Source organism: Pleurodeles waltl, chromosome 2_1, assembly GCF_031143425.1.
Source record: "Pleurodeles waltl isolate 20211129_DDA chromosome 2_1, aPleWal1.hap1.20221129, whole genome shotgun sequence".
In the NCBI taxonomy this organism is placed as follows: Eukaryota; Metazoa; Chordata; class Amphibia; order Caudata; family Salamandridae; genus Pleurodeles; species Pleurodeles waltl.
The window spans coordinates 753,557,540-753,581,243 of record NC_090438.1 but is presented as its reverse complement, the minus strand read 5'-3'; the positions used below and the strand labels follow the sequence as shown (position 1 = coordinate 753,581,243).

The window sequence follows — 23,704 nt, the reverse complement described above, 5'->3', positions numbered from 1 at the left end:
TCGAACATAGGTTTCTTGGATGAAGGCATGTCATCAGCTGTTATAAGCCTGGCAGACAGAATGACACATACTCATGAAACATTTACCATTTCTAGGGTAGAAGTCTGTGATATGAGAAGCTGGAGATGAGCAGTTGGCAGTGTCCTTCAGCTGGATCTGCTGAAAACCCAACGAGTCTATAGTAGTAAGTTTCAAGTAATATGGCCCCTCAGTTAGTCAGAATAACTGTATCCATCTACTACTTTGTGTTCTAAGAAAAGTAACAGATGTAATTTTGCTACTGGTACCCCTGGTGTCAAGTGTTTTAAAATGTTTAGAAAGCTCTGCTATTGGGGTGGTTTCCAGGTTGATTCTGTGCTTTTAAAATAAGCACTTTATTTGCATGGTAACTTTTTTTGTTGTTATATAACATGCATTGCCGATTAAAGGAAACATGGACTAAATAAGAAAGCAAATTAGTGACTTGGCGATTTTTAAAATAAATGCCAAGAGGGCAAATCCACATTTCTTAGGTTGGATAGATCCCTTAATTTTCCCAAGTGAAAAATTCCACGATGTGCTGGGGCAGTGGGAAAAAAACACAATGGAGGATCTCCAGCACACATTCAACTCCAGCTGCACATCTTGAGATTTCCGATATCTGTCAGAGTGAGTAGGTAAATGATGGAGAAAGGCTCCCACAATGGACATAGGTCGTGCTGCAAGTGTGGGACAGGACATGGAACTAAATGAAGGTAAACCTGTCTTACAACTACAGAGGTTTGTTGGTTTTTCACATACATTAGCTGTGCAGTTCTCAAACGTCCAAGCTGTTTTACAATTGGGCTGGATGGCCTGCTTGGAGTTGGTGCTGAAAGTGTAAAAGTGTGCAAGGAACATTGACATTTTCTAAGGTGCATGTTGTAACAAACTCATACACATAAAAATGTGCCCAGTACATAAGCAGTCTGGTTCCAATATCCAGTGGCTATGTGACAGGCAATCACTCGAAAAAGCATACAGAGAGTAATGGGACATGTGTTGTTCGTCTCTGCAAAGCTTTATTTATGCAGTCTATAGTGTGGCTGTTTCGGTTTTAGGTCTCGGCTAGACAACGCGTGCGCTGTCTCTCTTTGTGACTTTTGTTTAAACACAGTGGGCTTACAGCAAGTCCAAAGCTTTATCATTGGTTTGCTTCAGCGTCGCTCCCATTTCCTTCGTTCCGATTTGTGAATGCTTGGCTACGTCATGTCCTCCTCGTGTTTGGCCCTTTCCTGGAGCATGGACCTTGTACTTGTGTCCATCCGCTGCTCACAATTTGTAGAGCTACTTTTTTCTTTGTGTTCAACCACTCCATGTTAATGCTGGTGTTTTCACTTCGTCTCCCATATCGGCTTCTCCAACACCATGGGTACAAGCCCCCTCCCTATTTCGCTCACACTTACGAATGTGATTTTGTCTCCCCTCCTAACTTTTGTACATGAGCTTGCCTCCCTCACTCTGCGTCGCTGTTACCCGTGTGCTTGTTGACCTCCAACCACACCCGTTACTCTCGCTGGCCCATGTGCCTCTGTATCCTCCACATGTTCCTCTTGTTTTTACACGGAGTTCACTTAAGTCCTATAACCCCGCCCAGAGTCCTTTTAGGATTCCTCCTGCAAATCGGCTGATCGTGTTGCATTCCTGCACCGAGACACAATGCGAACAAAAGCTTGCAAGCCAGCTGGCATTTTTTTCATGTGGCTCGCGGCCCATGCTTCGATTTCTTATGAACCACACTTATCGAGAGTATGAACCACACTCATCGAAAGTAACATGCTGGTGCGTTAAATCATCTGTTTGTGACTGCTCATAGATTCCCTCCTTCTGGGCTCCACACTTTTGAGTCGTGTCTGCATCAGCTTGGAATGTCTCCCAGCTGTTAATTATTTTTGTTGCGGACTGAAGAACGAAAAGTGCAGAGCCACGTGCAAACCAAACCTCCTCACACATTGTATTTTCACATGCAAAATGTTTGTAGCTCAGCGTTTCGGATGATCTTTGTTCTTTTTCATGCGCAAACAGTCAAGCGAGTTTCAAAAGAGAATGCATGAGGTTTTTTTCCAGTTGTACTTTTAATGAAGCTACAGATTTAGTAAACAGGGAAATCTGCATGAACGAATGTCAGTATTTTTAAAGCACTTATGTTTCCACATGTTTAGTTTTGAATCATGCAAAATGCTCTTAGCCCCTAGCTTTTAATTAAAACAAATATATTATACATACTTTGAGGGACTTTCAGTGAGCCCTCCTCCATTGGTCTCTGCACCACAGCTCTCAGTAGACAGGGCACAGCGTCAGCCCAAAGGCTTACCTGAATGAGAGTTCGGTATTCTGCTCTTTCAAAATATGCACATCTATACAATAATGGGTGCTTAACATAAGGAAAGTGTACTTTAGCATAAGGAAAATAAGTGTTGGCTTCTTGACAATGCTTGTTTTAATGCCTTCATGCAAAAAAACATTCACAAATAAAATGAGCTTTGGCAAACTTCACAATTATTGACTTTTCCAATGCTTTTTTATTTTCAGTTTTGTTAACTGACGTGGGCACTTATCTAGGTGGAAGGAAGAGTGCGTTATAAACAGTCTTGTATCGGTTATGAAAAGCAAGATGTTGGGTGGTGGAGGGCTGTGTAACCTCATTGATTTGGGCTCTACTGTAGTAAGCAGGGGTGTGGAAATAAGCATTGCCAAAGCATAAAGGTATAGGCAATGGAAGAGCTATTTTCTTTATCAGTGTCTTTTAACCATGTTGTATAGCAGCATGGCTGCTGTTCAACATGGCTGTCGGGGAAAAAGTACTATGATGCTGCTTTACTACATTGTCAAAAGACATTGACATGGACAAAGCCAATAACTCTAGCATTACGACACCATTTGGCTTTGCCAGTGCTTGTTTACTCTAATTGCCCTAAATGATTTCCTACTGTTTTCGACTATCAGTGTAGTGCTATTAGATTGTCTACATTTTTGTAGTTCACATCACTTCTTTATCTCGTAAAGAGGAATTCATACAAATGTCAGGCCTTTTTCAAGGTTTCTTGTACTGTATTCCTATTGAATCTAATTTTCTACCCTACATCACTTAACAGTTGATCCATTAATGTGGAATTTTATAGAGCACACTACAAGTGTATCCAATGTTTCAATGTTTCTTTGAATTTTTCACTGGAATCGAATGGGCAAATGGCTGAAATCATCTTGGCGAATAAATGCAGTAAAGTTCAAGCTACGTAACTACTAGACCAATTTCTTTCTCTCCCACTATGTGGTGGCCAGATTCTATGCTCCCTCCATTCACAGTAGAAGTGGCAAACAAATTGGGTGTCACATTTGCAAATACACTGTCTTTTTCGGCCACAAGTACATTCTGTAGCTGGTATGTGATTAACATTATTGATATATAAATATATATTTTTAAAACTTCTTCCTCCCTCTAGCTACAGGGAAAACATTGAATGGCCTTTGTTCTCATAACTTCGAAGTTGGATTGCTGCAACAGCTCATATGCAGGGAGTTCAAAGCAATTGCCTCATAGACTCCAGATGTTTGAAAGTCTGGCTGCCAGACTGGTGCTTAAACTCCCTAGATCTAGTTCTGTATCCAAAGCACTCAGAGAGTTGCACTGGCTACCTATTCATATGAGGGTCCTATTCAAAGTTCTTGATCTTTTAATGCTACACACCTTAAATATTGATCTGACAGCTTTTGCATTTACAGTACTCTGAGGACTCTCAGATCTTCCAATGCCAATTTGCTAAGACTTACTTCTCTTAGGCTTAAATCCATAGGAGGCAAATCATTTATGGTCCTAGGATCAGCAGGCTGGAACCAACTTCCAGGACCTCTTTGTTTCATTGCTTATCCAATTTCAAGAAGAATCTGAAGACTTGGCTGCTCTCTTCTCCAGACGCCCTGTGCTACTCATTAATATAATTGGATAGCTTTTTCCTTCTTCTGGTACCTTCTGTACTGCCTCCTCTTCTCTCTTGTCTTTACTTGTTGATTCCGTTTTGAGGAACAGTGTTTGAGCAGGCGCCAGGGTGCCCTTGTTTGAGTGATTGTGGGCTGTAAAAGTAACGTATTCATTCATTCAGCACAACAAGGAAGGTCTAGAACTGCACTATTGATTTAATGCTTGGTGGGATAAGTTCTGGAAAAACGTAAACTTCCAGAAAATGACCTTGATAATGAAAGTTTATTATAATTCATTGCTGAACATTTGATCACCTTAAAAGACCATGTAGCTAAGTTTCTAGATTGATGGGCTGCTCACCAATCTGCCTGCCTCCTGTCTTACAACAGAGCACTGACTGCCTGCATCATCAAAAAATCCTTACAGGCTTGCCAGAGAACATTTTGTCTACAGTCTTTGAATACAGTGGGAGATGGAATGCCAGTGTTCAGTCTGAAGCTTCCCATCTGCTAATGGCCCACAGCCTCTGGTGTGCTTTTGAATGTATTGCATGCATGTGCTCCGATATTACCATAATTGCACTTCCCCTGCCCCCATTTCCTGAAAGCCCAACAAGACTCCCGAAAATGACATTTCCCCCCTAATTTGTGCACTGGTGATAGAAAGCTACTCGGCCTTCATATGATGTATTTCAGAAACAACGCTTCTAAGCAGGTGTATGGTCCGGAAATTCAAAAGAATACATGGACCTGGCACAGAAAAAGTAGTCTCTGCACTTGTGGGTTGTTGATAATTTTTTCTGCCTGGGTGTGCCATACCTAGCAATCACAGAAAAAATGTGACATCTTTAGGGTGGGCGTACCAACGCATTGACCCCTAGCCGTGTGTTGGATCCGCCACTGGTGTCATGCTTTTCCAATGATGGAGCCATCTTAGACTCTGCCATCAAACAACTAGTGATTCTTCTATCCCTAAATGAGGCGAGGGGACCATTGTTTTGGTGGTGCATGAGCCCCTCCCTTTCACAATGGGCTCTCACTCTGCCAAATTCGAAATGGGATCTTACGTACACTGAGACCACTTTGTAATATCACAGGAACCCTGTATTTTGGAAACAGTTTTCTTTGGAATGAGTCTTTGAAACGTGCTTGTTGCTTCACCCTTCAAAGATTTGTACAATTTTCAGAATACAAAATCTCAGTTTTTTATTACATTTGGGTCAGGTCAGTTATGTCAAGTCTGTTGTGAGAGGTATTTGAAATCTATTTAGATGTTTTATAATGTATCTATTTGAACTGATAGTATCTGTTGTTTGATCCTTATGCAAAAACTTAATGCATTTTTAAAACGGAAAGAAAAGAGGATTGCTTTGTCTTAAATATCAGAGCTTCTAGTAACTTCCAAAGCGAAACCTCCATACTATTGTTTCTCGTGACAAATTTGTTTTTTAAATAATCATGATCAGATGTGTATTAAAAGAACCTATGGTGTTTTCGAAAATGGATGTTAGGTTGATGTATTAGCCATTATCTGCCATCCACCTCTTTCTTTGTGTATATATATATATATATATATATATATATATATAAATAGTGACTGTAAGCACGGCCAGCTACAGGGACCCAGTTTGGCTAGTTGAACTGTTTTGAGGATCTTGTTTAAGATGCGTCACACAGCTGAAATGAAACATCGGTTCCGGGATGCTATGAAGCGGTGGTGTGAGATCTTTCTGCATTGTCAAAGATCCTGTTGATTAGGACTTGCGTTTGGAACTCTGGAGTCAAAGATGTGTTGTGCAGTTGGAGCGATGTGTCAGTTCTGAGGAGCTGCAATGTGTAGTCTGGTGTCATCAAGGAGGCTGCTGTTCACAAGAGATGCAAAGGCCAGCGCTGAGGATGCATTATGCTGTGGCAGTTTCAGTGGACGACGGATTGCGATGGGACTTTGCAGCGGTTCTGATCCATGGAGCAGCGGTGATGCGTAGATTCTGCTCAGGGCTGTGCCATGCAGCAGAAGAGATGCATCTGTTCAGCTGGATCCAAGGTGGCTGGCAGAGCACCTTAGGCCCACTTCCAAGGGTCCAGGACTGGGGTGGCACCACTTGGCAGGGTAGACTCCCAGATGGCAGAGTTCAGCAGGGCAGCAGTCAGGTAGATTGTTAGTCTTTCAGCAGCTCACAATCATTCCTGGAAGTGTGTCCACAGGTCCAGAAGTGAACTGACCAGGTGGTGTTTGAGGTTCAATATTTATATCTGGTACCGTTACTCAGGAAGATCGGAGAAGCTTCTAGAAATTCTCTTTGAAGTCCCCATGCATCCTGCTTTCCCTGGCCTGGCTCTAGAGTAACTGCAGGTGGTATGCAGCTCTTTGTGTGGAGGCAGGACACAGCCTATTCAAGTATAAGTAGGGCTGTGCCCAGCTCCTCCCTCCCATCCTGCCAGTGGGGGCCCATCCAGGCACACTTAAGCTGTCTAGGGGAATACACAAAGCCCAACTGTCTGCTACACCCAGTCAGGTGACCAGAGAAAGGCTACGGGCACTAAATGTCTAAGACAGGAAAATGCCAACTTTCCAAAAGTGGCATTTTCTAAATTGTAATTCAAAATTCCAACTTCACCATAAGTTAAGATTTATCACTATGATTCCAAAGACACCAAACAGGGAGAGGTTACGTGCTCTCGTTCAGAAATTGCAGCTTATTAAACGTAAAAAGGTAACTTCAGAGTTAGTGTATGAGAGAGGGAGGTCTTGCAGTAGTGAAAAACTAATTTAAGGTGTTTTCACTACCAGCACATATAAAGTTCAACAGTACATGTCCTACTTTTTAAATACACTGCCCCCTGGGCTGTTTAGGGCCTACCTTAGGGGTGACTTATATGTATTAAAAGGAAGATTGGGGCCTGGTAAAACGTTTATTTTACAAGGTCGAAATGTCAGTTTACTGCACACACAGGCTGCAGTGGCAGGCCTGAGACATGTTTAAATGACTACTTAAGTGGGTGGCACAATCAGTGCTGCAGGCCTAATAATAGTATTTAATTTATAGGCCCTGGGCTCAAGTAGTGCCACTTTACTAGAGATTTACAAGTAAAATAAATGTCATTTGGGTATAAGCCAATGTTATCATGTTTTAAGACAGGAGCACATGCACTTTAGCACTGGGTACAGTGGTAAAGTGTGCAGAGCCCTAAGGCCAGCAAAAACAAGATCAGCAAAAGTGGTGGAAAAGGCAAAATGTTTGGGGGAAGACTGCCCTAAGTCTGATAGGTCTAACAGTGAAATAGGCTAAGACGCAGAACAATCTGAACAACAATACAAAGGTTATCAGTCTGTTGTTGTGTCTTGTTATAAGGGGAAGTCACATGAGGTTTAGCTTAGTGGGACCTCTAGAGGTAGATTTCTCAACAGCCTCTGTAAGTAAGCGATTATTGGGCACCTCTGACCAGAACCCAAGAAAGGCCCACAAAACAGACTAGCCTCCTGAAAGCTAGCCTGTGAACGTATGCTTAACAAAAAGACAAAGTCATCAATTTCTCAAGAGTGGTTTCGGTTCCTGGTATTTTGTTTTCTTATGACTCTTATCTGAAAGTTCTTCCGTAGACCTCCGGCATTTTGCCTTTTTGCCTTTTCACATTTTAGTTTCAACAGCTTCTGACATATATCTACACCTCTTGTACACCAGTTGTTTTGCAATAGAAAGTCGACTTGGACGAATGCCAATTTTCAGTTCTCTTGCTGATCCTGTAAACTGTTCCATGAATTCAAAACAATATATAGTACTGTTGTCAAGATTATCAGTTTTTGCAAAGGAAAATTGTGTTGCCTTGGAAGATTAGTGAACCTTAATACCTCATTCGTCTTGTTTGGGGTCAAGCGTAACCATTCTGAATGTTTGTTGTGACTCCAAAATAAGTAGGCTGAATCCTCTGCAGCTCAAGCCCTTATGCTGCAGGTTTGCAGTGCACTACCACTCTGCTGCACATACTGTGTTTTTTAGGTCGAGCCTGCGTTGCCTGCGCTCGCGCATGCGTATCGCAGCGAGACGCTTTAGTATTTAGAAAAGGGCTCGGAGCCCTGTCAACTTCACGTCAGTGTTTTTTATTGGTTCGTGGGCTTGCCTAATAAAATCTGCTTGCTTTCCTTAGTCGAAGGCACGCATACGTCATGCCTTTTCCGGTGGCTAGCCCTCCTCGAGCGCAGCGACCAAGTACAGAAAACATGCGAGGCTCGCTGTTTTCCATCGGGCTCGTGGACTTCTTTATCTCTAATTTACGAGCGCGATCTCGCTTGGCAGAAGTCGGGTGCTTTACATAGTTAATTTCACTTTTTCGGGTGATGCACATAAATGCACTTTTGCCCGATAGGTGAAAAGTCGGGTTAGGAGTTTACAACGCGATCAGCTCTAACATGAGCAAACGCGAGACCCGTTGCATTGTAAATGCTTGTTTGTTTTTGCAAGCACTTTTTTCAGGGTTAAACCCCACGCTTGGCTAGGACTTCCAACTGAGAGATCAGAAGTCAGCAAGAGAGCTGTTAATTGTACCCTGTGTAGCTGAATTACGCTCAACCTGACGTCATGAAAAATGTCACACAAGCCAAGATAATAATCAATAATCGGGGCTGCACACACATTAGTTTGGTGAAATGAGTAGATTAAGCAACAGAGAGTAAGTGGTGGTTTGCAAAAGAAGTAGACATTTGTGTATGATGTGCATGGAGATCTGATATTCCAAAATATAGTGGTGTTGGAAAGAGAAAAAAGAGAAACTAAAATTAGGCACAAAGATAATTCTGTAATCGTATTCAGATTTTAATACCAAGAAGTCCGGTAGGGAAATAAAGAGTGATGCAAGAGATGTCAGGAGCAAGTACACAAATGCATTCAAAAGTGATAAAAAGAAATCAAAACTGGAGATTGTAGAATAAAGGTACCTAGTGAAGAAAAGGGTAATAACAATAATAAAAAGATGAATAAGGAGAAAGAAGAGTTAAGTCATAGATTGGTGGGTGGCTAGGGTACACGCAGGAACACTAAGAAGTCTAAACAAACAATAGTTAAAATAATGAAAGAAAATAGCTACCAAAGCAAATGATAATATGGAATGTGGGATAAGATCATGTTGCAAGGTTGGTACCGGCATACATGAAAAAGTAACTAGATGTGGATCAATTAAGGGAGAAAAAGAGTTAGAAAACCAGTGCCTATGTTACAGGCCAATAAACAAGGAGAAGGAAGCATGGTGGGGAGAGTAGAACAGGAGAGTGACAAGTCAAAGGATGATAGACGGTAGAACATGTATTGAGCTTAAGTTAGTGAGTGGTCATTAAATGCAACCAGTGATCAGTAAGAGGGAGCCTATTGAAGCTAATGTACTGTAGAAGAAATAAAAATGAAGAACCTGCAATCACTATTTGAACAAGCATTGGCAAACCCAATAGGTGTTGCGTTGGCCTGCAGCCTTTTGATGATTCTTGTTTTGTCTTGGCTTTTTGCAAATCGTTATTGTTTGTGGAGCTAACAGACCCTTATCAACCTAAAAATAATATTGGCTAAAGGCAAAAATGTTGTTTTGATCCCAAAAAGGCATACATTACAGTATTACTCCTTGGCACCGAACGGAACTAGTTTGCCTGTTGATGTGCTCCTTATGAAAGGGCAGCAAGCCGTAACTCATAGGGAGGTCAATCAATGGCTGCAGTAAGAAAAATGTAAATGACAAAGCCACAGATAGATGGATAAAGTCTGGCTAAAATCCCCCGAAGGTAACTATGTTACACACATAATTTTATTAAAATCAAAAGATCTTGGCCGACGCACACTTAAAATATCCAATCAGCTAGGCATTGACTGTCATTTTTTTTTTCCTTTTGGGAAAAGAAAGTGAGAGCAAAATAAATGGAAAAGAGGGAATGAAACAGGAAGGAGGGAAGGAAAAGAGGAAAGAAGAATGGGAGACAAGTTATAGTTTACCTAGAGATACAGTGCCTGATGTAGAGTGTGGTGGAAAGGGTACTCTGTCACAACAGGGACTGGGTACCCTATCCACTGTACTGAAGTTCTACTTTCCTCATATAGAATTGGGCTGTCCTTCCGTATGTTCGCGGCAGAGACTAGTCGGTCTCTGCTGCTGACATACCTCAGATTTCGGGACAGAGTGGGGGACGTCGGAGCTTTTGTCTTTGTCCGTCCACCTTATTTAGAGTGGATGAACGAATAGCACGTTTTTACTTTTGCTTACCCACATCCAAAACCTGACGGTAAGTGAAAGTAAACACAGTTTGTTGGAAAACTAAAAAAGAAATTAAGAGTGTCCTGTTGACAGGAACCAGTGTACTTACTTCATCATGGCAACAGAGAAAACGCCTCTTGTGAAAGGGCTAAATGACTGTAAAAGACTTGCTTTTTAGAAAAAAGAGAGAGGATCAAGAACAAGCCCCGACGGAGTAACTACTTTCTAATTCAGGCACGTAATTTTTATGTTTACAATAATTTAAAGAGACTTTTTATTTTTGCGAAATCACGGAGTATCTATCTAGTTACATGCCGCAAGTTTTGTAGATATTTCTGTTCCACAAAATCTTACTGTTGGGCTGGAGGAGGGGGTAACAAGTCATAACTTCACCAAACATGTTTTTAGGAGTTTATCTTTCTAAAAACACAAAATTAATTAAGAGTTGTATTAATAAATCTACCTCTGCACCAACTCTACTCTTGTGAGATGATGTTACCTTCATGTTTTTAAACGTGATGATCGTTTATCAGGTTTTTTCGAAGTAATTTACAGATTTTGCACTGTCAGTGAAATTGCAGTGAAAGCCTTAGGTTTTGATTATGAGTGGGCTGGACGGGTTCAGGTATTTACCACATTGGGTAAATATTATTACACAGGATGAGGTATTTATTGGACATAGCAAATACCTCCTATTCGAAGTTGTAAGTTTTAATTAAGAAATGAGGCATGTCATGCAAAATCAGAGTGTAAACTACTGAATTCTGCATGTTTTTGCCTTTTTTTCAGCGCCTTTTTCCCCTGATGGATTTTGACAGACCTTACTTACCGAAAATCTTTCAGGGGAAGGCAGTGGGGGAAAAAGTCAGAACTGCGAACCCTGCACAACCTTTTTGTGCATGGGGATCAGAATTGAAACCCCGTCTTGGCTCCACGTCTAAAAAAGTAATGTAACTTTATGGCTCAGTTACTTGGCACTCAAGTAGAGGCTCATCCCTTTAAAAAAAAGTTGATTTTAATTTGCATTTATGTATGACTTGGGGTCCTTACACAGACAGAGCAGAGCTGAAAACGATGGAATGGGAGAAAAACAGTTTTGGATTTAGAACAGGCCAGAGCGTTCTCTTGCAATTATTTAAATTGCACACAGTATAAAAAAAGAAAACCTCAGGCACTTGTGTTTAGTGTTTTTTTAATTTTTTATTATTATTATTATTTGGGAAGGCACTTGAGATCAGAATAAATATTAATTGTCACTTTAAACTATTTCTGGATCTGTTGTATTTATTTCTTTACATCCGTTTTTTCTTCAGTTGAATTCATTACAATCCAACAGCTGACACACATTTTGTAAGGGTCTATCTTTTTAAGGCTGAATAAACATGAAAGACAAAACAATAAACTCTTTCTATAAGGGTATACATAACAATTAATAGATTAATTTTGCATTCCTTAAAACAAATGTTAGAACTCTTCATAATATTCAGTTTTTTCATCATTTCCTAATACAAAATATCTATTTAATGTTAAATAATTATTAATGCCTATTGTCACAATTTATTTTCATTTTAGACTGTATATTCTAAAAATGTTTTATAGCCTTCAGTGTTGACCCAGGTTGCTGTATGGCAGCTTACTAACCTCATTCATACTTTGTACATAAATGATGTATACCATACACATTCGATATGTATTAAAAATACATTGAGGGGTTGATCATGGGTTTGTTTTTTCATAATGAGTGTGCCTGATTGGCAATGTATTATTTACAGTGATAAAATATGAAGTCTCACTGATTTTGTGCAAAAGTCTGGGTACATACAAATCATTAAAGAGATTTGGATTACTCATTTGAATATATTATTTGTGATGTCAAGCAATATTTATGTTAACTTGTCCACACAATGAGGTGATCATGTATATTAGTGGATCTTCCCAGTGATCTAAAAAGATTGAATAGTTTATGATTTAATGAATGATAACATTTTAATGCTACTGAAGAAAGAGGTTTGGAAAAAATATATTTTCATCAGTTTCATTGATTGTTTTATAGCTTTTCTATAATGAAAAATGGCAGAAGGGATCTCAGGGACTAGTTATGATACCTCCTCAATCGTTAATAAGACCTAATCTTTTTGGCCTGCAAAATGTTTATTGTATTTTCTTTTCTCTCACATTCCTCCCGAGGCAGTAACTTGTTTAAAAAAACAAGACAAAATACTAAAAGGATGAACATGCGTCTTCAGTTCTGCCATGTTATTTTTAAGAAGCCAGTGTTTTATCAGTTCCAACTTTTTTAAACCCCCTTTTTATACCCACTTGACCATCCTTGATGATTAAATGTAGATTTTCCTATTAATATATGAAAGGAAGTCTTAATTTTATTAAAGACTCAGGCGAGTATTATGCTTCTCTGTATTTGCATTATTTGAATAGCAGCAGTCAAGAACTAAACAAGAACTACAATTCTCCTTGCATTTATGAATTATAAATTTACAACAACTGCATTTGTTACCTTTTGGGTAAACAATGATTGCTTATATTTCTGCCATTGTTTTCTACTGTGTCACTTGGATATTAAATCTTTTAGTTGTAAAGTTGTAACTCTGCAATACTTAATTTCAAAGAAATACTGTCACACTCCGTGAGAGCCTGAATGGGTTTGTTGACAATAGAAAAATGAATAGTAGGTGTATCATTCAGACAGTTAGCCAGGGGGTCTGCCTGAAATAGTTGGTGAAGGCAAGTGAGTTGAGTACAAGCAAGACCCTACTGCACACAAGTTTATAATATTTGTCTTATAAGTTTCACAGGAGGACTATGAGTAAGTGTCTAGTTCATCTGATGACCAGAGGAGGATAACTTTAAGCAGTAGCAAAAATGTAATCTGTTTTGGGCTGAGCTGAGCAAGTTAGTAAATTATTGAATGTTTCAAGACCCATAGATCAAGGTGCCTCAGTGTCCGAGATGTGCACTTTCTGTGGGCAGTGGCGGCTTGAAGAAAAAAACTTGGCTGAAGCAGGTTATAGTTACGCAAAGACGGGCAAAAGGATTTAAACTTTTTCATACTCATCCGTGGTTTGTCAGATAAGTGTCCTGATGACATTATCAAGTTTTAGAACATCCCAGTGTTCTCTTAAAGATTAATGCGCTTCATTATTTTGTGAGATAAATAGGGGCGTGCTGAATTTTAATTCCGCTGGCAAATTGGAGGAATGTAGTAATTCCGTGTTACTCTTGTAACACAGAATTACTAATAAATTCTGCTGCTCCGCTCTACTTGCGGAATTAATCAGCACTGGTGTAGTTTTGTGTCTGTATCTCTCAGAAATCCATTCTGTTGATAAGAAATATGACCTGCCCAACAATGATGGCCTATCCCCTTCCAAAGAACATTCCTGCGCAAAGGAGAGGCTTACTCTGCTGCTTCACTGGAAGAGATCTTGTTACCCCGGAATACATGTGCCTGCTGTGTGAGGCCAAGCCTGCTGTCTGCGACTCAAGACCCACCACCAGCGCTGGGGCTTGTGTGAACCGGGGTTAGAAGCACTGAACCATGACCCCTCCCTTGTCACACCCAAGCTGCCAATAGCTAGTGTAAGAAGCATCTGAGACTTCTATGAGCACTGGACTGCTGTTCCCTCCCACGGCCGGCAGGTTTGCCCCTCTTGTCTGAGCCCTGCTGAAGGACGCAGCTGTTCAGAGACCTGGGGCTGTCTCAAGTGCTGGCTTCTTCTCTGCTCTCCATTGTTACCTGCAGTCTGCAGGAGGAGGAGAAACCCTGGGCTTGGGGTGATTTCAGGTTGCACGGCTGGTACTGCTGGCAGTGGCCCACATGAGAGGCAGAGGGAGCCAGGCTTGGCCTGCTACTGCACTCCTGGCACTGCACAGCCAAGCACTGCTGCTGCTGGCGACTCTCGGCCTGGGACAGTCACCTGCACTGCTCGCCGCCATGGCAGCGACACTCCGGACACCCAGACTACAGGTGAGGAGATCCCCTGAGGCACGCAGCAGTCTAGTTCACCCCGGCTGGTGCGCAGCGCACATCACTGTGGATTGCATCAACTTCCTCTCTTTTTGTTTCCCTTGCCGCAGACAACACTGAGCTTGGGACTGGTACCAAGTGGTGTAGCTATCAATGTTGCAGCATGTGTAGTGGCACCGTACCCCAGACTCGTTGGGGGGCTATGATAAGTGGCAAGAGATCAGTATGATGACATCAGTTGTGTGTAATCTGCAGCTGCCATGCCGTACCAATGGGGTCTGCATTATTAACTATAGGCACGCATTTGAGTCTGAATGATTCAGTTTTGGAACATATTATACTATTCATTGATATCATTAGAACTGTTTTAAGTGTAACATATATAAGAATTATCCATATCGAATTCCCTCTGTTGGAGAATGTGATAACCGCCTCATAGCAGGTCCAGCTTTCCTTCCCTTTCTCTTTGCGATGCAGTCCATCCCTGGATTTTTCACATTAATGTTTTAGCCCAGCTTCAGTAAACTCTGCTACTGTGCATGATTTCCCACTGTGAAAAGGATGCAGTATCTCCACACCAATATGTGATTAGGCATTTTCTATATGTGGACTATGTTAAACACTTTTGTACAAGCAAAATTGAAGCTCCTGTGATTGTCACATTGCACTTAAGCAGTAAAAAGCAGTGTATTTAATTTAAGAGAAGGGTCAGCGCATGGCTTAGAACTCAGACTGTGTTACTCTCTCTCTGAGGACGGGAATATGGGTTTTTAATTAAAGAGTTCTTCACTATGCTCTCAGAGCCTTTTTTTAAATTCAAATAATCTTTACTGATTTTTCATACACAAACCTCAAACATAGGACAGTGCGGGAACTCAGATGAGTAAGAGAGAGTGTGTTCATCATTGCTAAACATATTGCATTGGTGTCACTGAGATCATTAAGCACAAGTGAGGGAATACAGAATGTAAGAGGAGAGGGGTAAAGACTATGCACCGAATTACACATCAGTCATGTCATATATTCATAGAGGTTAAATATCCAGCATGTGAATTAGTGCAATAAATCAATATTGTATGCAAGTGAATAAAGAAACGTTGTGACATCTTTTATATTGTACAATATACCATATTAATGTAATCTTATATGCACAGTGGAACAGTCAGCACTTGAATAGATTCATTTAAGTCAAAACAATGATCGAGTGAATACCAAAGTTTGTATATAATTCACTTGGGTTTAGATGATGGGAAGTATGATTGAAAGACAATCTGGAGCAGTGCGCTTTCGGGCGCCTGAAGTAGGGGCAAGTGAAATGTGACTGTGACTATGGTGGTTCAAAATGAAGTGAAGTGGCTTCATGTGAGCCCCACGTAGGTCTGTGTTCTTCGGTCTCCAAGGCAAAAGTTGTAATTAGGTATTATTCGCCCCTCTAAGAAATGTGAGCCATTCACACCACATATGGAATGAAAATTATAGTGTAATTCTTCCAGTTATTGAGAATCCGTTTGCAGGCAAGGATCCGCATTAGATCTAACAGAGATTCACCTGCTTCGTTTTTTATTTGAGGGTCTAGCTGACAAAGTAGTATGTGTGAGAATTCACCAGTGAGATCAATACCCAAACTGTTTTTTTATAAATTTAAAAATGTTATCCCAATAATTCTAGAGGATGGGACAATGAAAGAACATATGAGCCATATCGCCATTATGTACACCACAGTCACAACATTTGGGGTCTTGTATAAGATTAAGTTTGTGAAGTTTTTTGGGGGACCAGTAGCATCTGTTAATAATCATGTAGTTTGTTTGGGATAGTGTCGGTGATATCTTGTTTGTAAAAGTGGATCTATTGATACACTTCCAGTCAAATTTTGCTTTGCTTTTGGAAGTGCCTACCATCTTTGTTTATTTTGAGTGTGGGCTCTGTGTGATTTGGGTAGAAGTGATTTATATACTTTGGATAATACATGTCTGATTTTGCGCAAGTTACCAATTAGTGTAGGTAGCGGGGCACTATTCTTTAATAATGGATGTTTCCATATCTGGACTTGTGGTCTCAAAGGTCCAGGTTATCAAGTCTGAAACATGACTGTAAGGTGGGGAATTGGAGCAGTAGGCTGCTGTCAAAAATGTGTTTGAACAAATGAATTCCTTTCTTTGATCAATCGGGCCAGAGTACTGGATGACCATCCTTTTTAATTTTGAGTTTGAGCCATATGGGTGACAGTTTAAAGTTGCAGAATTTTACTTTCGAGTGATAGTCGAATCTTAAAATATCCTTTTTAGTGTTATTCATGACATACTTGGAGTGTGGGAGGTGGAAAATGTGCATTTTCAGGAAAGCACTTATTGGTGTGTCATTTAAAAGTGATTTCTCTAGGTTTGCCCGGACTGGTAAATAGTCCTCCTCCTCAATGAACCAGTTAGTAACTTGTTTGGTAGTTCCTCAAGTTAGCTAGACGTATGTCACTGCTGTCCTTAGAGAGCCTATGTTTTTTTTAGTGAAATTCTAGGTTTCTTACCTTGCTATAAAAATGTATTAAAAGTATTGTTGATTTATGTTGGGAAGTCATTTGAAAGAGACATAGGGCACATACTAATGAGATAATTAACAGGGGGTGAGGGGTATCATAATTTTTAAGGGACCTGCTCTACCCCACCATCAAAGAAATTGGGTGACCAGCCATCTAGGATATTATGATATCATTATTAATCTTCTTAAGTAAGGAGTGTATATTTTAAAGTAGTGATGAGGTCACTGGTAAATTCTATCTCTGAATATATTTTTTTTTTAGAAATAATTTTTTATTGATTTTTGCTAAAGAAAGAAAAACCATAATACAAACGTCAAAACACGATGCCAACGGGCACCCAACATTGGTCGAACCTGTGATCCCAGACAGCCCTAATATTGGAGATGACATGTTATTCAGGTGCCTATTGCGGCCTCCCATTTCCCCCATATCCTATTGTATTTATTCGGACATCCTCTAGCCTCATATACAAGTTTTTCACTCTGTGCGCACCAATCCACTCCCCGTCTCCATTTAGCCAATGATGGGGCACTCTTGGCCTTCCAGTTAGCCACTATATCCCTCTTAGCCACTAAGCACACCACCCCGAGGAAGATTCGATCTGGTCTCCTTAGCTCGGTGTCACCCATGATCCCAAGAAGGAGGGGCAGAGGCTCTCTCTCTATATTCTCCTGCAACACCTCAGAAACCTCCCCCAAGACAGCTCCCCAACAGGCTACCATGGCCGGGCAGGTCCATACCATGTGGAAGAAGTCGGCTGTAGGATTTCTGCAGTGGGGGCACTCCGCAGTGGGGCGGAGGCCCGCTCTGTGTAGTTTGTCGGGTGTGAGGTATGCTGTGTGCAAAAAATAAGTTTGTATCAGTCTAAGGCGGGTAGCGATCGCCAGGGCACGCGGGGCCATTAGCGCCTCACCCCATTCCATCTCTTCCATGGGGCCCACCCACCCCTCCCATCTCTGGCGAAGCACCCCCAGGGAACCCGAGGTGCCGGAGACCAGGGTGCGATATATCTGGGAAACACCTCCCTTGCCCAGGCTCCCCATCAATGCCTTGGCCTCCATGGGGCTGCACTCGGGTATGGTTTCTCCCACTCGGATATGTACTGATAAGGCATGTCGGAGCTGGAGGTATCTGTGGAACTGTGTCTTATTTAATGAAAAGTTTTTCTGGAGATCTTCGAAGGATTGTATGTGTGACCCGTTCCAGACATCGCCTAGTGTGGAGATGCCAATGTTATCCCAATTCTGAAACCCCCCCAGGCCCGCCACCTCCACCAATTGCCTCCCCTGCCACAGTGGGGTCTGTTGGGTAAGTCGTCCCCACCACCCCGTCGATTTTTGAGCCGTCCGCCATCCCTGCAGAACCACCTTGGTCACGTCCGGGATGTCTCGAGAGATCGGACCTCCATAGAGGGTGTCCCAAATCCGTGGGTACCCCATCGTTTGGAGCTCCAGTCGGTATGCCGGATCTGTCCACCCACCCCCCATCCAGTCATTAATTACAAGTGCTTGTGACGCGAGGTGGTAGTAATGGATATTGAACATGCCCAAACCTCCATCATACACATCCCTCTGGCAAGTTTTGAGTGCTAACCGTGAGCGGGCTCCGCTCCATATAAATTGGCGTGCCAATGAGTCCATTTCCCCAAACCATTTCCTAGGAATGGGATGGGGAAAATTGTGCAGGAGATAGAGGAGCCTAGGAAGGATCATCATCTTGTAGAACGCTATTCTACCAAGCAGGTTAAGAGGGAGTGTCCTCCAGTGTAGGAGATCACTTCTGATTTTCCTGGTTAACGGTGTAACATTAAGTTCCCATGTCAACTCGGGGAGAAGTGAAATAAATATTCCCAGGTATTTAAAGCTATTTCTTCGTACTGCAATATTCCGCTGCCAGTCCACACAATCTCCGGAGCGGTGTAGGGGGACCAACAGGGACTTGGCTGGATTCAGGATCAGCCCCGAGGCTTCTGCGAAAAGGCCCAGGATCTCTAGCACGCGGGGGCCACTTTTAGCCGGGTTGGAGATATATAGGAGGACATCATCTGCGTATAGCGCCACACGGTCCTCTGCGCAAGCGGGCCAGGACCAGCCTTCGATCAGGGGATCTCCTCGCAGCAGTATCGCAAGAGGCTCTATCATTAATGCGAAGAGCAATGGGGATAGCGGGCAACCCTGCCGGGTTCCGCGGCCAATAGGGAACGGGTCGGAGACCACTCCATTCACCCGGACTCGAGCTGTCGGTTTGGAATACAGGAGTCTCACTAGGCCTCGGAATTTGGGGCCGAGCCCATTTTTCTGCAGGACCAGTTCAAGGTAGGACCAATCCACTGTGTCAAAGGCTTTTTCAAAGTCCAGTAAGAGTAATGCCAAGGGTGTGTGTGACAGAGTCTTGCGATGTGCCAGAGCCAGATGCAACCGCCTAATGCAGTGCCTGGTGCTACGAGTGGGCATAAAGCCACATTGATCAGGGTGCACTAGTGTGGGCATTATCTCTTTCAATCTAGAGGCCAGGGTCGAGGAAAGCACTTTGATCTCAATATTCAGAAGTGAGATGGGTCGGTATGCCGAACAATGCCGCGATGGGGGTTGGGTTTTTGGTATCACAACTATCGTAGCTTGGTCAATCTCGTGGGAAATCGGCCTAGTTTCTCGGCTTCTCCATACATATTGAGTAAGTGGGGACCCAATATATCACTGCATTTGCTATATAGCTCTGCCGGGAGTCCGTCAGGGCCTGGGGTCTTGCCTGATGCCAGGCCGGAAATTGCACTGGTGATCTCTGCAAGGCTAATAGTTTCATCCAGTCTATCTCTTGCCTCCAGGGAGATCCTTGGGAGAGTGACATCATTCAAGAGGGGAGTCTCTTTCTCAATGGCAGGGCGGGGATGCATTGCATAGAGGCGGGCATAGTAGGAGGCAAAGCTTTGTGCAATTTCAGCAGGTGTCCTGGAGAGGGAGCCCGAGGGTTCTAAAATCTCAGGTATAACCCTGCCGGCCAGAGGGCGAGCGGCCAGCCAGTGCAGGAGCTTCCCATTTTTGTCCCCCCAGCCATATATACGGGCTACCGAAGCTCTCCAAATGCACCTAGCCGAGTCTAGCATTATGTGTTTAATTTCTTCTCTAACCATAGTCAGCTGCCTCAGGGCAGTGGCAGACGAAGAGGTCGTTTGTTGACGTTCCAGTCTCAGGGCCCTAGCCTCCAGGTCAGAGATCTGGGAGTTCCTGTCTCGCTCGCGGGAGCGGAGAAGGTGCTTGGCATGCCCTCTGAGGGTAGCCTTACAGGCGGCCCATAATGTTCCCGGGGATCGGACCGACCCAAGATTCAGATCAAAATATTGGGTTCGTTGATTTCTGATCTCCTGGGTGTAGTCTTTGTCTTGTAAGTACCATGCGTTTAGGCGCCATACCGGGCGTCTGGAGGGATCTGCTCCACCCAGGCGGACCCGCACTGGTGCGTGGTCCGAAACTCCCCGGGGAAGTATCTCTGTCCCTGTGACGCTCGAGAGGTCCAGAGCGGACATGAATACCAGATCTATTCTGGATTGCGTCCGGTGGGCGGCCGACGTGTGGGTGTACCGACGATCCCTAGGGTGCCAGGTTCTCCATACCTCGCAAAGGCCAAGGCTCTCGGTCCAACCAGTCAGAGCCGAAGCCCTGGCTAATCTACTGGCCGTGATCTCGCCGGATACATCCAAATCGGGATCGAGAACCGCGTTGAAGTCCCCTCCCAGCAGGGTGGTCCCCTGGGGCAGTCCCACAACCACTCGGCGGAGCGAGTGCAAGAAGGCATCAAGTCTCGTCGGGGGGGCATACGCAGATATAAAGTTTATCGGTGTTCCATGAAGAGTCCCAGTGGCCACTACAAATCTGCCCTGTGGGTCGACCTGCGTGGCTGTGATCACCACAGGCAGAGAGCGGTGAAGTAAAATGGCTACCCCTCTAGAGCCCCTGGAGAAGCCCGCGTGGTATACTCTGTCATATCCTCCCCGCATGAGCATGGGGCACTTAGTCCCAAGGAGGTGAGTTTCCTGCAAGAGGACCACTGAGGGGGAGTACCTGCGGAGAGTGTTAAATACTGCTGACCTCTTAATCTTGTCCAACAGGCCATTTACGTTCCAGGAAAGGACCTGAGTTAATGAGTGCCAGGCATGAGTTGCGTAGGTGTTACATAGGGCTGAGTGTAAGGCTGTGGACCCAGGGGCGACCATTCCAAACATAACAATGAAATAATAAGAAACCTAACCAACTTATTCCTATTCCTGTCTAAACTAACTTCAAAAACCCAACCCCCCAACCATCCCCCTCCCCATACTCCCACCCCGGAAGCATCTGTCGCCCAAATACCCAACCAAAACCAGACAGCCAGCAGGACTGTCCTTGGGGTGGAGTGGTGGACCCCTCCATATAGTCGGATCAATTACAATTAGTGATAACCTGACAAGTCTCGGGTGTCATATAGTAGAGAGGCTTGACGCCTTCTGTAGTGACCCTTGTAAGGTCTGCATAGGTAAGTCTGACATCCCAAGTCTTTTGGACTCCCATCAGCGGGTGTCAAATGCGTCATATTAACCGAGGGCCGGGGATTGGCTCAAGTTGTTGTCATCTATTGTTTGGCTTGAGGTCTGAGGCCCGAGGGGTCTGCGGGTTTCCTCTCTGTTTGTGAGCCAGAGTCTCGGATTTCCTCATTATTTGCCAAGGTGTTTGTGTCTTTCGGTCTCCCTCTCTGGGATCTGGTGCGCCTCCGGCTCCTCCGGGGGCCTCCCGGGGTGAGGGGACCAACCCGAGGGGCCCTCTCCGAGCGCCCCGAAGGCCCCCCTCGGGCTCCGATGCCCTCCTCCATCAGCCAGTCCCAAGCCTCTTCAGGTGTTTCAAAAAAGTGCGCTCGCCCGGCCAGGAGGACCTTGAGCCTCGCGGGGAAGAGGAGCATGTATGAAAGTTGCATCGCTCTAAGTTTCTGTTTAACGTGTTCGTACGACCAGCGACTGGTCTGGACCTCACGGGTGTAGTCTGGGAAAATTAGGATTTTATGGTTCTCCCATTGAAGATCTTCCAACCTCCTAGCCTCTTTAAGGATATTGTCTCTATCTTTGAAGTTAAAGAAGCGCGCAATCATTGGGGGTTTTGGGCCGCCTGGTGGGGGGCGAGGAGCCAGTGCCCTGTGGGCTCTTTCGATCGCAAACCAGGGCGAAAGGGACTGCTCCGGCATCCAGGTTTTAATCCACTTCTCTAGGAACTCAGAGGCCCCGCCATCTTCTATGCCCTCCGGAAATCCGATGAAACGCAGGTTATTGCGTCTTGACCGGTTTTCTGCATCTTCCGCACGACGGTGCAGCTCGCCGGTTCGGGTCTGCAGCTGGGCCACTTTACTTCTGAGGTCGGCTAGGCCGTTTTCAGTCTGGGAGACTCTAGTTTCAACCTCGGTGATCCGGTTCACTGCGTTTCTGAGGTCCTGTCGAACAAGACCCACGTCTTCTCGTACTTCCCCGATCTTAGTCTCTACCGCAGACTGTGATGATTGAATGGCTTGAAGGATGGCACTCACTCCGTCTGGTGCGGGGCCTCTGCTAGCTGTGTCTCCCTCTCCTCGCTGGCCCGCCGGCGTCGTGAACTGGTCAATCTTTTGCTGGGAGGGTGGGGGTTGTTTGTTCGCCTTGTCTCTCCCCATCACAATATCGGAAACAGGAGTCAGGTAGCTCACTTCTTGCAGTCTTTCAAGTCAAACCTAGGTCCCCTGCACGTTTGTAGTTAACACAGTTATAAAGAGGGCGTGGGGAGAGGCGTTCAGGCCCAGGTTGTGGTCTTCTCCACCTTTGGTATCCGGTGACTCCACGATGGGTCCACCTCCGTCCCGGCCCAGCTGCTAACTGCCATTAGGTATTAAGTGTTAAGGGGGGGGGTAGGGCATCTTCTTTCCCTAACTCCTCTCCCCTCCCCCCACCCTGTTGTCACTTTGTGCCGTTACCTTCAGTGGGGCCTCGACCGGCTTTAGTGTTGATTACGCTGCATCAGCGACACCACAAGGTCACTCAAGGCCATCGCCCTCCGTTAGGCCAGATCGCGGTGTGTTTCCCGGTGCGGCAGCGGTCCGCGGTGGGCCTGTTCAGATCGGGGACTCGGAGAGGGTGGCCCCAAGTCTCTCCGTTCAATTGCTGGTTATTCAGTCATGTCGGTATCTTCAGAACGGCCTCGTCCCGTCCCGGTGTCTCTGCCGCACTCCAAGGACCCCCAGCATACCTTTGTCGTCACTCATGACACCAGGGAGTCGCTCTCCGCAACCGCCTCTCCCCCGCTCCAGCCCCGGCCAGCGGGGTCTCCCCCGGGTGCAGCGCAGCCTCTCAGCTCCCCTCGCCGATGTCCTCGAGCCGGCGCACGCCCGCAGCGTCACCCACACAGCGCTCTCTCCCCCTGGATGCAGCAGCACTGCTCCTGCATGCCGCGAGGACCACGTTTGGAGCGCAGCCTCAGCTCCGTCCAGGGTTCTTTCCTTACCCCGTCACACCTCCGTTCCAGTTCGGCCGCACCGGGAGGGATCGTCGGTCCGGCCCCGACTCAGCCGCGGGAGTCAGCCCCGCCCGCCATTTTGTTTTCAGGGACGGATCGGGCGCGGCTCGGGAACGGGCCGCTTTCATGAAGGTGCTCGCCGCTGGAGATTCCCAGGGGTCCAGGGGTCGCAAGGATCGTCAAGACGACGTCTTCAGCTTGGTCAGGCCACTCTAACTACGGGCGGATGACGGAGGGGTCCAGAGCACTCTGAGTGCGACCGCCATCTTGACGCCCGAAGCCACGCCCCCTCTATCCCTGAATATTTAATGCAGCCTGGTTACCAGGTGAGACCCAAATCGCCTGAGATATGTTTATTTCCAATATTATTGATAAGTTTAACCTCAGATTTGTCCTTATTGAGTTTATAGCCTGATGCATCTGCAAATTCTTGAATCGATGTTAAGGAGGCAGTGGAGGAGGGGGCATTCTCGGTGGTAATTAAAATATCATCTGCATACGCAGCTATCGTTA

The 23,704-nt window shown here is 44.5% G+C and overlaps 1 protein-coding gene across 1 annotated transcript in view; it reads left to right on the top strand.

Annotated features, from left to right (window-relative positions):
- Positions 1-23,704, top strand: part of RIPK1 (receptor interacting serine/threonine kinase 1) — a 259,789-nt gene that overhangs the window by 23,977 nt on the left and 212,108 nt on the right. The window lies entirely within an intron of this gene.